Below are 14,016 nucleotides of genomic sequence, written 5' to 3'. Positions count from 1 at the left end.
GGTATCTCAATACCTAGTTCAATCTCGTTACCGGCAAGTCTCTTTACTCGTTCCGTAATACATCATCCCGTAACTAACTCATTAGTTGCAATGCTTGCGAGGCTTAAGTGATGTGCATTACCGAGTGGGCCCAGAGATACATCTCCGACAATCGGAGTGATAAATCCTAATCTCAAAATACGCCAACCCAACAAGTACCTTCGGAAACACCTGTAGAGCACCTTTATAATCACCCAGTTACGTTGTGACGTTTGGTAGCACACAAAGTGTTCCTCCGGTAAACGGGAGTTGCATAATCTCATAGTCATAGGAACATGTATAAGTCATGAAGAAAGCAATAGCAACATACTAAACGATCGAGTGCTAAGCTAACGGAATGGGTCAAGTCAATCACATCATTCTCCTAATGATCTGATCCCGTTAATCAAACGACAACCCATGTCAATGGCTAGGAAACTTAACCATCTTTGATTAACGAGCTAGTCAAGTAGAGGCATACTAGTGACACTCTGTTTGTCTATGTATTCACACATGTATTATGTTTCCGGTTAATACAATTCTAGCATGAATAATAAACATTTATCATGATATAAGGAAATAAATAATAACTTTATTATTGCCTCTAGGGCATATTTCCTTCACGGAGAAATCTATGCAAGGGGCACCTCGCGAGGTCCGCGTGACGTGAGCCATGACGACCAAGGCCAGGCAGGCGCCAGCGGGCGCATCATACAGTTTCCTCTTTAGTGCTAAAGAGGCAGGCGCAGGCGAGTAGTCCCGAGGTATGAGGCAAAGGTTTCCATATCGGTGCAACGAGACCGAGACCAGCAGGATGGAGGTCACCACCGAGCCCATAGCGGCGTCACCACCAGAGCCTTTGGCAGGCGAAGACCACCTTTTGTCAGGATAACTTGTACTAGTTGTCTCCCTTCAAAATTGGCCGTTGTGGGATCCCTTCCCGCCTAACATCCGGGAAGAGGACCAGGGCCTCTATAAGTAGGACTAGCCACCACCATAGGAGGCAACAAAACGGAAGGGAGCTGGACTGAACTGAATGGATCTGGGACGGATCATTCGGATCATCCTCACACACACCAGCTCACCGAGCTCGAGAACAGCTCTCCTCAGGAGGCTGTTCATACCTTGTACTTGTTCATGCCCAGCCTACAAGGCAATCCACCACACCACACTGGAGTAGGGTATTACACCACAACGGTGGCCCGAACCAGTATAAACTCTCGTGTCTCTTGTTCCTTGGGTTCGGCGAGCAAGGCCTTGAGATCATTGCGAGAGCAAGCTAGAGAGAGAGAGAGTTCTTTGTGCGCACCCCAGAGTTCGAACCTCAAGGGTTTGCCGGAACCCAGAATCCGACATTTGGCGCGCGAGGTAGGGGTGCGCTGAAGCCTTTCTTCCATCGGTCCACGCTCCACTACTCTGCCGTATCCATGGATAACGCTCGCCGAGCCCATGCTGAGCGTCGGGCCGCCCTTGCCACTCGCGTCGCTCAGACGGCGCCCGTTGGCGGACCTCCCCACCGTTCTCCATCACCCGCTGCCAACGCCGCCATCGGCCCGGCGAGGAACGAGCAGCAAGCTTCATCACTACACCCCTTTGTGCGGTGGGACGGACGCACCGCCACCCCATCGCTGACTCCGCCGGCTCGTCGTCCCACGCTCGTCGCGCACCCACGGACGCGCAGGCCGCACTGCTCATGGCATGTGAACTCCTGCGTTACCGCCCGGTCGACGACCTCTACAAAGACTGGTTGGACCGCATGGCCGAGCTAGTCTGCGTCGTTGTGGGCTCTCACGCGCCGTCTCTCTTGCTGCCTCGCCCACCTCCAGCTGTGGGTGACGTAGCTCACGGAGCGCCTCCCCCACCTCCACATCAAGACGGTGCCCTCGCACCAAGACGCGTAGCCCCGCGGCGCGACCTGCCACGCCGGGCGCCCGCGCACGAAGAAGGAAGCTTCCAAGAGGTCCCGGGGCCACAAGAAAACGCTCCTGCACTCCCAGCACCACTGCGTCAAGACCGCGTGCCATGTGCGGCGGCGGCGCGTGGATACCAGGACCAGGCTCCGCCTCCGCGACAGGCTCCTGTGATCACAGCAGGCTGCCGCGCCTTCACTCCCGAGCTGCGCAGCATGGTCTAGCCCGGCAAGTTCAAGCCAGAGCTGCCTCCACGCTATGATGGCACCCCCGACCCTACAGAGTTCTTGCAGCTCTACGAGCTGAGCATCAAGGCAGCCAACGGCAACGAGAAGGTCATGGCAAACTGGTTCCCCATGGCCCTCAAAGATGGCGCGTGCTCGTGGCTCCTGAACTTGCCCGCGGGATTGATCTCCTCCTTGGGCGAGATGCGTGAGCATTTCGTCGCCAACTTCCAGGGCACTCGCGACCGCCCGCCGGCCGCGGGTGACCTGCGGCGCATCAAGCAGCTGCCAGGGGAAACCCTGCAGAAGTACATCCAGCGCTTCAACAATGTTCGCCTCAAGATCCCGAAGGTGACGGACGAGGCCATCATCTGTGCGTTCTCCGACGGCGTCCGCGACGTCAAGATGAAGGAAGATCTCGCCATCCACGAGGAACTATGCACAACCCTGGAGATGTCCAACATGGCGACCAAGTGCGCGAGAGCTGAGAAAGGACGCCTCTCCCTCGTCGAGCTTCCAGCCGACCCGGAAGACAACAAGGCCAAGACCAAAGATGTGAAGCGCAAGGGAGTAGCCGTGCTCGCAGCTGAGCCAGAGATGAAGCGCGGCCGAGACCACCCGAGTCGTCCAAGAGCAGCCGTCCGTTCTGCGCCTTCCACAACATACACAGCCACAACACCAATGACTGTCAAGAGCTCAGGGCCATACGCGATGGGCGCTTCGGCCGACGCCCCGAGCGCAGCGACCGGGGCTACGGCCGAGGAGGAGGACGAAGTGGAGGACGTTGGGACGACTGCGGCCCACGCCAGGAATGGCATGACCGACGTCACGAGGATTGCTGGCAGGACCAGCCTCGCAGGGCGCCTGGAGGGAGCAGCCTCGTGAGGACCGTCCTCAGGGCAACGCTGGCCTTCCTCCGCTGCCACCACCACCAAGGAGGAACGACGACCACCATTAGGACGAGGGGGCTGGGGGCTTCCAGGAGCCTCGTGCCATCGCCTGCATCTTGGGTGGTGCTCAGGCCCTAGCCTCCCAGCACATCTTGAAGCAGTTCGCCCACGAAGTGAACGCGGCTCTCCCCAGGCTCGAGGCCACGCGCACGCTCAGGTGGTCCAAGTGTGCCATTACTTTCAGGTCGTCCGACCAGCTCAAGTGCGCGGCAACTGCAGGCGCCCTCCCGATGCTCTGCTCGCCCATCATCAGCAACGTCCAAGTCACCAAGACCCTCATCGACAGCGGCGCAGGGCTCAATGTCCTGTCCGTCGAGATGTTCGACCGCCTCCAGGTGCCATATGATTAGCTACGGCCTACCAAGCCCTTCTCAGGAGTGACAGACGTCTCCACCACCCCGATAGGGCAGGTCTGCCTCCGTGTCACCTTCTGCAAGCGCGATAACTATCGCACCGAGCTCATCGACTTCGACGTCGCCCACATTCGCGTGCCATACAATGCCATCCTCGGGTATCCAGCCCCGGCCAAGTTTATGGCAGTGACCCATCATGGCTACAACGTCCTCAAGATGCCAGGGACCGGCGGCATCATCACGGTCGCCTGCGAGAAGGACGAGGTGTGCTCTCTCGAGCGCGCTTACTAAGCTGCAGCAGCCGAAGACCCAGATAACGAAGGCGCCATCTACCCTCCTGAGGCCATCCCCAAGAAGAAGAAGCTGCTGCTCCACCAAGGGCCTCAGGAGAGCGGCATTTCCAGTGGCACCACATCAGGACTTGCGCCCACGGACGGGGCGCCTCCCTCCCTCGCATAGGAAGGCGTGCCCGGCGCCCTCCTCGGGCTGGGCTCGGGGGGTCTCTTCTGGAGAGCCTCAGACTTAGCCAAGGTCACAAGGGAGGCGCTCGGGCACCACGTGGAGGCATGCTTCATCGCACGCTTCCCCCAAGCGGGCACAAGGCGTGGAGCGCCTGGTGCTCAGGAGTTTATCACCAAGGCGACTGAGGAGCTTCAAGAAGCAAGGACCATACGCGGCGACCGCTACCCACCACCGGGCGCAGCTCCGCATCCTGGCGAGGACGACGACCGGCGCGTCTGCGTCGACATCCCAGGACTCAACAGGGCAGCATCTCAGGAGCGCTTCTCGCCTTCGCACGTTGGTCGGTGTGAGGGTCCCCCTCACAGATATGTTCGCATGCCATTCGGCTTGCCGAACGCGGCTGTCACCTTCTAGCGCCGCATGCGGAGCCTTCTGGCGGCTCAGGAGGCCAGGCACCATGCAGTCCTGGCAGAGATGGCAACGGTTCTTCAAGAGCCACCCGGGCTCCCAGAGCCTTCTAAGGCTCAGGACCCTGGCGGCTCGTGAGGGGCGACTTCTCTAGCACACACCTTCAGCTACTTCAACACCTCTTCAGCAACGGTACCAGGTGACTCTTTTCGGTTCATTCAGCTGGGGGCGCCCCTTGGGCTCCATCATCCCCAGGTCGCATGGGTCTCTCCCTACGACAATCCTTTTGCATCTTTAGCTTACTCTGTTTGGGGGTGCCCCTCGGGCTGCATCATCCCCAGGCCGCTCGGGGTCTGTCCCGGTGGCATGTGTCGTTCTTGCATCTATTTGAACTACCTTGCCCTCTTGCATAGATTACCTTATGATCACCACCTGCTTATGCGTTGGCCTTCGCGGCTGCCCACGTGGCTGACTGGCTTCCTGCTCATCCCGCAACGGGGGCTACACATATTGGCACGACGCTTGTGCTTGGGTCCATCCCTGCAACGCTGACAAACTCGGGTGGTCGAGCTCTCGCTGGCGGCACGCCCCGCGCACGTCACCTCACCAGGCCCTCAGTGCCTTCATATTCTTGTGGAAAGACCAGCGGCAGGGCAGCAAACGCGATTGCAATCTCTATTCTCCCCTTGCGCTAACCTGCAGAAATCCGTGGAGCCTGGCTACGGGCGGCACCGCAGGCTCCTTCCTTTTATCATGCAATTCGCTTGCACGTTAAAGGGGGGGTTCCTGAGCATCGCGTCTCAGGAACTCTTACTGACTCTCCAGCCCTCACCCCCTGGCCTTGACCACGGCATCGCGACATGGCATACCAGCGGCGGCTGAGCTCGCTCGAGGGTCGGGACCCGAGGACGCAGAGCACTTAGAAGAGTGTGAGAGAGAGAGGGGAGCCGGCACAAGCCTAACCCCGCCATACCACCACCACTGACGAACGAATCGGGCGCTGCACAAGGAAACCGCTCCAGGCTTGATAAGATAAGTCGCGTATTCAAGTCAGCCCAGCACGTGACTTAGGATTTTTCGCTCCTGCAGCCTTGCTCCGGCAATGTTGCCTTCCTTTTCTACCTTTAGGAAGCTGCTTGCACGCCAAGGGGGACCTCTTGATCATCGCGCCTCAGGAGCTCTGACCGGACCTTGGGCCGCTCACCACCTGGCCTTGACCACGGCATCGCGACCTGGCATACCAGCGATGGCTGAAGCGTGCCTGGGGACTGGGATCCGTCGGTGTAGAGCATTAAGCTGCCGCGAGATGAAAAGGGGGAACAATGCCAAAGCAAGACACGCAACCACAAATTTCATAGTGCGGATAACATCATTACAAAAGCACTACAGATTCTTCACACACCCCCACGAGTTTCCTCTCGATTCCTCGCAGGGAACAAAAGAAGAAGGTTTCCAGGAGCCATATCTACAGGCGTCGCTGCCGACGCCATCATCAATAGTGGGCCACGGGAGGCCGACGCCAACCCCATCCAGATCAGCGACGACGACGGGTGGACGCTGTTGCTGCGCTCCGGGCAAGGCGAGAGCTCGGGGGCACGTAGCTGTCGTCGCTCGTCTCCGGAGTCTCATCGGGCTCGGGAGAGTCGCTGGACTCCCAAGAGCCATCGCTGCTGCTGGAGGGGCTGCCGGCAGGACCAAAGGCGGGCCCAGCACTGGCTGCCGCGCCGTCCTGGCGGCCCCCTCCCGTGCAACATTCTAGGCGGCGACCTTCCTCGTCGAAGACCTTGAAGAACAGCATGGAGGCGCCTTCATACTCGAAATGGATGGCGAGGGCCCCCTCCGGGCGGCAGGCGTGGGCAACCTCACCCCATCCATGGGTCATGAAGATCTTGCCCGGGAAGATGACCTCAACCTCTGCTCCCGTCGCCGGGGTGCCGCATTCGGCGTGCTGCAGCCACAGCTCGAGCGGCCCCCTCGGCGGCATCTCTTCAGCGAAGAACTGCGGGAACCGGATCCACATGCACGGTGGCATCACCGCCCACACCATGAGTTCACATGAGGAGCCCTCGGCGTGAGTCTGTGGGCCGGCGGCTTGAACCGCCACAGCATGATCACCGCGGCCGTGGCGCGAGTGGCGCGGGCCACTGCCTCCCCCTCCTGAGCCTTGCGCCTGGGCGTACGAGGGCATCGGATGGCCGGGGGGAGGCCGCTCGTACCAAGGCCTTGTCACCTCCTACCTCACAACAACGTCACGAGGGCGGGTGATACGTCTCCATCATATCTACTTTTCCAAACACTTTTGCCCTTGTTTTGGACTCTAACTTGCATGATTTGAATGGAACTAACCCGGACTGACGCTGTTTTCAGCAGAATTACCATGGTGTTATTTGTGTGCAGAAATAAAAGTTCTCGAAATGACCTGAAACTTCACGGAGAATATTTTTGGAATAAATAAAAAATACTGACGAAAGAATCAACACCAGGGGGCCCACACCCTGTCCACGAGGGTGGAGGGCGCGCCCCTGCCTCATGGGCCCATTGAGGCTCCACCGACATCAACTGCAACTCTATATATTCACGTTCGGGGAGAAAAAATTCAGAGAGAAGGATTCATCGCGTTTTACGATACGGAGCCGCCGCCAAGCCCTAATCTCTCTCGGGAGGGCTGATCTGGAGTCCGTTCGGGGCTCCGGAGAGGGGAATCTGTTGTCGTCGTCATCATCAACCTTCCTCCATCACCAATTTCATGATGCTCACCGCCGTGCGTGAGTAATTCCATCGTAGGCTTGCTGGACGGTGATGGGTTGGATGAGATTTATCATGTAATCGAGTTAGTTTTGTTAGGATTTGATCCCTAGTATCCATTACACTACTAGAGAAAAGCTTATACACAGACGCTTACTAGTAGCGCGGGTTTATACCCCTCGCTACTGCTACTTACTAGTAGCGCGAGTTTTTACCCCTCGCTACTACTAAGTTGATAGTAGTAGCCCGGGTTTTTAACACTCGCTACTACTAAGTGGTCTATGCCATGCCCCCCCCCCCCCCCGGACATGCCATAGTAGTAGCGAGGGTTATAAACCTACGCTACTACTTTGTCAATAGCTGTAGCGCAGGTCAGATGCCCACGCTACTAGTATATTCCCACACCACCCATCCCCGATCCACCCACCAACCGTCCCACTCCACCCACCACTGTTTGTCTAAAAAAACACCCAACCCTCGATCCAGATCCCCTCCTCTCTTCTCCCGATTCACCCCTCGTCTCCCTCCCATCCCACGCCGCCGCCGCCGCCGCCGCCCACCACCCCGGCGATCCCCAGCCTCTCCCTCTCCTTCTCCCCTGCATCCGTCGCCCGCACCTTCCCTCCCAGTCCCAGATCAACCCGCGGTGAGCCGGCGGCCAGGACACACGGCGGATCTGGACATGGACTTGGAGGCCAGCACGAATCTAAGCTCGCCGGCGAGACGAATCCATGCCCTGCGCCTTCCAGCGGATCGTGCCGTGGCCTCCCCGATTCGTTGCTCCGTCCGCATCGGTGAGTCTCCTGCTCTTGTCTCTATCCCCAGTTATGCATGACTTGGTTGCGCTCCCTTTTGTTGGAGGGGTGGGGTGGGGTGGGGGTCTGTCATGATCTTCAGATTTTCCCTTTTTGAAGAAACTGTGCTATGCGTTTGTGGATCAGAACCAGATATATTTATCACATCCGAGCGGCACCTCTTGATGTTGGTACATACACACAAGTCTCTGACCGATGCAATTGAATGGCAGTGTGATCCTTCCAAAGGGAAAAAATACATATAGAATGCATCATAGCAATTACTGAATGGACAGTATGGGATGGGCATAGGATGTAGTATGTGATATGCAAGACAAGAGTTAAGAAATGAGCTTTGTTTAACTGTGGTGGAAGTTTCTTGCAGCCCAACAGATGTGAGCATCATGCAGCCTTCCCGAGTCGCTGATTTCGGGGCGCTCGCGCACTCTGCTGGATTCAGAATAGAAGATCTTGCTAATTTCAGCACAAGTATGTCGCTCTTTTCTCAGTCAGTTGTCCTAGAAACTTACCCTCCTCCACTCATTTCAGTCATGGATCCTGTACGCTTTTCAGCTTGTGAGAAATTTACAACTTCATATGGTAGATTTCAGTGAGTAGCACTGTCGATGTTCATGATTACTAAAGCTTACTGGTTTCTCCTTTGTTTACTGATTTCAGTGAGCCCCAACTATTAAGTGTTATTCCATCTACATTAGGAATTGATGCAGTTTTTGCTCCCCAAATTGCAGTCCATTTCTCCGACTGATCTAGCTACTACGGCGGCGGCAGCAGCAGCAGTAACAGCAGTTGATCCTCAGGCACTACTAAAGCAAAAGGGACCGCAACCAAATCTAGTAGCTTTAAGAACTCATAACAATGATAACTGGGGAGAGTCAAGTATGGCTGATACAAGTCCCCAGGATTCGTTTCGATTTTGGGTTGCTTCTGCTCATGTTGTTGGTTGCTCTCTTCTCTTGTGTTGGTGATGATGTGAGGGTGGCCCTTCCTTTTCTTTGCTGCAGTGCAGGAGAAGAAAACCCTAGACCGACCCGAGGATTCGTCCGACAACCACCTGAGGAGGAAGCAAGCCATGGACGGACCTCCCTTTCCTTGAATGCTGCGCCCTCCCACCCATCTTCCTGCAGCTGCAGGTAACCCCGGCCCCTTCCTCCCTGCGTGCACATGCTAGTCTGGTCATTACCCTGGCTGCGTACAGTAGCAGTAAACATTGTTAGCTTAATCCAAACTTACTAGTCTACAAATCTACATCGGTGTAGTAGTCTAGGAAAACTAGCTTGAGTCGATTTGCTTTTCTTGTGTTACTAGTGTCCGGCCAGAATTAGTAAGGTGTGATCAACGTGGCCGTATAATTAGATTAGGAAAAATACTAACTTGAGTCCGACTAGGACTTGTCCTAGCTATCTAGCTGCGTTGGTAGGAGTATAATACCAGGATTAGGAATTTGTAGTCCAAGTCGGTTAATAGGTGAGTCTGATTTGACTAGAACCTGTATCCACTGGTGGTGGCTGCGTCCATATATATACACCAGCTGGGTTCATTCAATGGAGTAACCTACAGTAGCTCATTCACTACTAGTTAGATCAATGGAGTAACCTGTTATTTCCTTTGCATTTTTTACTGTAAAAAGTCATGGCTCACCTATTAACCGGCGGCCGTAGAAGGACTAATCACCTAACTGAAACACTAATAATCAGAAGATAGATTGAACTTCGTTTAACGGATATACAACATATTGAATTATTTTCTATTTGGTCTAATTGATATAATAATGTCTAATAGAGTTCACAATCTTTACTTTGAAGATCTGTAGCTAGACGTTAGAACTGTTGACATGCAAATAATTAACTAACTGCATGTCGTACTTGAATTACAGGTTTTTGTTTTCGTCACTCCTTTGTTATATGGAAGAAGACTTCATGGTTAGCAGCTTGTTGAGTTATTTTGAAACCTTTATGCACTTTTCTGTTGAGTGCCTTTATTTTAAACTATGAGATATGCCTATGTTTAATTCGGAAATCTAAATGCAATCTTATGTTGTTCCACCGAGGTTGATTTTCAAAATGTGTATATCTAATATTTCTTACTGCAGCTTTAAGCTTCACTGCCATCTAACTTTGTCTAGTTAATTTTTGTTATCTGTCTTTGAACCTATAATATGGATGATATGTACACTTGTCGTTAACTGCATGTGTTTCCTGAACATGTCTAAAGTTTTTATAAGAAATACAGTTCTGAGCTCGGGCAATCGTAGGATGACTAGACACATACTACATATGATTTGAGATGTATATGTATGCAGTTTCACCCTTTGCTAAAAAATGTCCTATACAATGTAGACTTTGTGAACCCACATGAGCTAGGGGTTGCACCGCAGGAGCATAGCGTGTACAAGTACTGAACATTGAAGATTGCATTGCAGCTCATCAGTATGCCTTCCTTGCAATCTTTGAAGCTAATTAAATTCGGAAGTGTTATTTTTTACGTACAAGTTTGTATGTGTCAAGTACTTGCTAATTGATGTTTTGAGGGGTGCTCATATACTTACTCGGCAACATGGAAAGTTTTCACATTTGTTATAGCTGTCTCTATGGGTTAGCGACTTAGCATACATGTTGTAATAAGGTTTCACATTTGCTTCTCTGACAAGTAAGGTCTGTTTTTATTCATAGGTAGAAGATAGCGACAGAGTGCTGCAGGATAATGAGATGTTGAAGCGGCAGACTGAATCCATGACACCGAAGTGCAATTGTGGCAGATTATCTCTATCTTTTCTTTTCATTTTTCTTATTATTGAGTGAGAACAGAATGAGGAACTGTGTGATAGTACATACAACAACTGTAGTAAAAAGAAACTTATGTTTGCAATTGTTAATGACATAGATACTTGCATGTTCTTTGAAGTGGTCATTTGTGAGTAGCAATGCATAATGAGGTTTTTTGGCTGATTTATTTCCTTTGGTTTCCGGTTAACCATGAAATAGGAGCCCAGTAGTGCTCACTATTGTGTTTACTCGGAATTGTATGCATAAAATGGAATTGGTGGATTTTATTTTTTTAATTATAAATTAGTTAGTAGTGGCGTGGGAAAAAACTGCGCGCTACTAGTATTTAGGATACTAGTAGCGTTGGTAGTATGGACACGCTACTACTATTTCGTTAGTAGTGGCGCGGGTACGAAATAGCAGTAGCGTGGGTGGCACACGCTACTACTAACTTTGTTAGTAGTAGCGCGGGTTTAACCCACGCTACTACTAACTATTAGCTGTAGCGCGGTACTAGTAGCGCGGGTACCCGCGCTGCTAATAGCCATTTTACTCGCGCTGCTAGTAGCCTTTTTCCTAATAGTGTTATGTTCTGAGATTGATGTTGCTATGACTTTGCTATGCTTAATGCTAGTCACTAGGCCCCAAGTGCCATGAGTTCAGATCTGAACCTATTATGTTTTCATGAATATATGTGAGCTCTTGACAATAATCGGGACCACTCCCGGCGATAACCGTAGTTTAAGGAGTTCATGTATTCACTAAGTGTTAATTTGGTCCGGTACTCTATTAAAAGGAGGCCTTAATATCCCTTAGTTTTCGATAGGACCCCGCTGCCACGGGAGGGTAGGATAAAATATGTCATGCAAGTTCTTTTCCATAAGCACATATTACTATATTCGGAATACATGCTTACATTATATTGATGAACTGGAGCTAGTTCTGTGTCACCCTATGTTATAACTGTTGCATGAGGAATCACATCCGACATAATTATCCATCATTGATCCAATGCCTACGAGCTTTTCATATATTGAACTTTGCTTAGTTACTTTCCCGTTGCCACTGTTACGATTATTGCAAAACTGCTACTGTTACTTTTGCCACCGTTACCGTTTCTTCCATACTACTTTGCTACTAAATACTTTGCTGCAGATATTAAGTTTTCCAGGTGTGGTTGAATTGACAACTCAACTAATAATACTTGAGAATATTCTTTGGCTCCCCTTGTGTCGAATCAATAAATTTGAGTTGAATACTCTACCCTCGAAAACTGTTGCGATCCCCTGTACTTGTGGGTTATCAAGACTATTTTCTGGCGCCGTTGCCGGGGAGCATAGCTCTATTCTTTGAGTCACTTGGGATTTATATCTGTTGATCACTATGAGGAACTTGAAAGACGAAAAAACCAAGATTTATCCCTCATCTACAAGGGGAGGTAAGGAACTGCCATCTAGCTCTGCACTTGATTCACCTTCTGTTTTGAGTAAACTCGCGACACCTAAACCTACTCCTGCTATTGATTCTGATATGTCGCATGTTATTGATGATGCCACTTTTTCTTTGCATGATACTTATGATGAAACTACTTCTATGCTTGATAATACAGTGTCATTAGGTGAATTTCTTGATGAACAACTTGCTAGGGCTAGAGAAAATGAAATTATTGAAATTGATAATATTGATGAAAGTGATGATGAAGATTCTCCCCCTAGATATGAATTGCCTGATGTGCCTGAGGGTTATGTTATGGATGAAGAAACTGCTAGAGACTTTTTTGCTTGCAAAGATAGATACGATCTTAAGAAACTATTAGCTAAGCTGAAAGAAAAGTCTTTGAATGCTAGAATGAAATATGACCCTACTTTTGCTACTTCACCTATATGTATCGCTGATAAGGATTATGATTTCTCTGTCGATCCCGAGTCAATTACTTTGGTTGAATCTGATTCTTTTTATGGCTATGAATCTGAAACTGTTGTGGCACATCTTACTAAATTAAATGATATAGCCACCCACTCATGAGGAAAAAATTCGTTACTACTATATCCTCAAGTTATTTCCGTTCTCATTAAAGGGTGATGCTAAAGTATGGTTTAATTCTCTTACTCTTGGTTGTGTGCGTAGTCCCCAGGATATGATTTATTACTTCTCTGCTAAATATTTTCCCGCTCATAAGAAACAAGCTGGCTTAAGGGAAATATATAATTTTGTGCAAATTGAAGAAGAGAGTCTCCTACAAGCTTGGGGGAGGCTTCTCCGATTACTTAATGCTTTGCCTGATCATCCTCTCAAGAAAATGAAATACTTGATATGTTTTATAATGGACTAACCGATGCTTCCAGAGACCACCTGGATAGTTGTGTTGGTTGTGTTTTCAGGGAAAGAACTGTTGATCAAGCTAAATTGCTATTGAACAATATGTTGAGTGATGATAATAATTGGACACTTCCTGAACCAACTCCTAAACTAACTCCGAAGAAAAGGGGTATTCTATTTCTCAGTCCTAAAGATATGCAAGAGGCAAAGAAATCTATGAAAGAAAAGGGTATTAAAGCTGAAGATGTTAAGAATTTACCACCTATTGAAGAAATACATGGTCTTGATAACCCGGAACAGGTAGTAGACGTAAATTCTCTCTATAGATTTGATGAAGGTGATATTCCTCATTATAAGTCTGCTAGCCAATGCTTAGATGAGTTTGATAATTTTATTGTTAAACAAGAAAACTTCAATTCTTATGTTGGTAGACAATTGAAACATAATACTTATATGATTGAACACTTGAGTGATTATATGTCTAGAGTTAAAGGTGAACTTAAACTTATTAGTAAACATGCTTCTATGGTTACCACTCAAGTAGAACAAGTGCTTAAAGCTCAAAATGATTTCCTCAATGAATTAAACAATAAGAAAAATGATAATGTTGTTAGAGTTGTTGAAAGATCGTGGATGTCGCCTAGAGGGGGGGTGAATAGGCGCTTTAAAATAATTACGGTTTAGGCTTGAACAAATGCGGAATAAACCTAGCGGTTAATTTGTCAAGCACAAAACCTACAACAACTAGGCTCACCTATGTGCACCAACAACTTATGCTAAGCAAGATAAACTACTAGGTGATAGCAAGATATATGACAAGAAGCAATATGGCTATCACAAAGTAAAGTGCATAAGTAAAGAGCTCGGATAAGAGATAACCGAGGCACGCGGAGACGACGATGTATCCTGAAGTTCACACCCTTGCGGATGCTAATCTCTGTTTGGAGCGGTGTGGAGGCACAATGCTCCCCAAGAAGCCACTAGGGCCACCGTAATCTCCTCACGCCCTCGCACAATGCAAGATGCCGTGATTCCACTAAGGGACCCTTG

At 50.3% G+C, this 14,016-nt stretch overlaps 1 long non-coding RNA gene across 3 annotated transcripts; it reads left to right on the top strand.

The window, feature by feature from the left end:
• Nucleotides 1-7,483: 7,483 nt before the first annotated feature.
• LOC123166315 (uncharacterized) lies at nucleotides 7,484-10,785 on the top strand. 3 transcript variants are annotated; one of them, XR_006483438.1, is made up of 7 exons: nucleotides 7,484-7,864; nucleotides 8,250-8,353; nucleotides 8,614-8,761; nucleotides 8,887-9,015; nucleotides 9,759-9,804; nucleotides 10,222-10,311; nucleotides 10,555-10,785. It is a non-coding gene; the product is annotated as an uncharacterized lncRNA (long non-coding RNA). The 3 variants fall into 3 exon arrangements; XR_006483436.1 differs by having other exon boundaries at nucleotides 8,614-9,015; XR_006483437.1 differs by lacking the exon at nucleotides 10,222-10,311 and having other exon boundaries at nucleotides 8,614-9,015.
• The last annotated feature ends 3,231 nt before the right edge of the window (nucleotides 10,786-14,016 follow it).

This window comes from Triticum aestivum, chromosome 7D, assembly GCF_018294505.1.
Source record: "Triticum aestivum cultivar Chinese Spring chromosome 7D, IWGSC CS RefSeq v2.1, whole genome shotgun sequence".
Classification (NCBI taxonomy): Eukaryota; Viridiplantae; Streptophyta; class Magnoliopsida; order Poales; family Poaceae; genus Triticum; species Triticum aestivum.
Note: the sequence above shows the minus strand (reverse complement) of the source record. Positions and strands in the feature narration are given on the sequence as shown.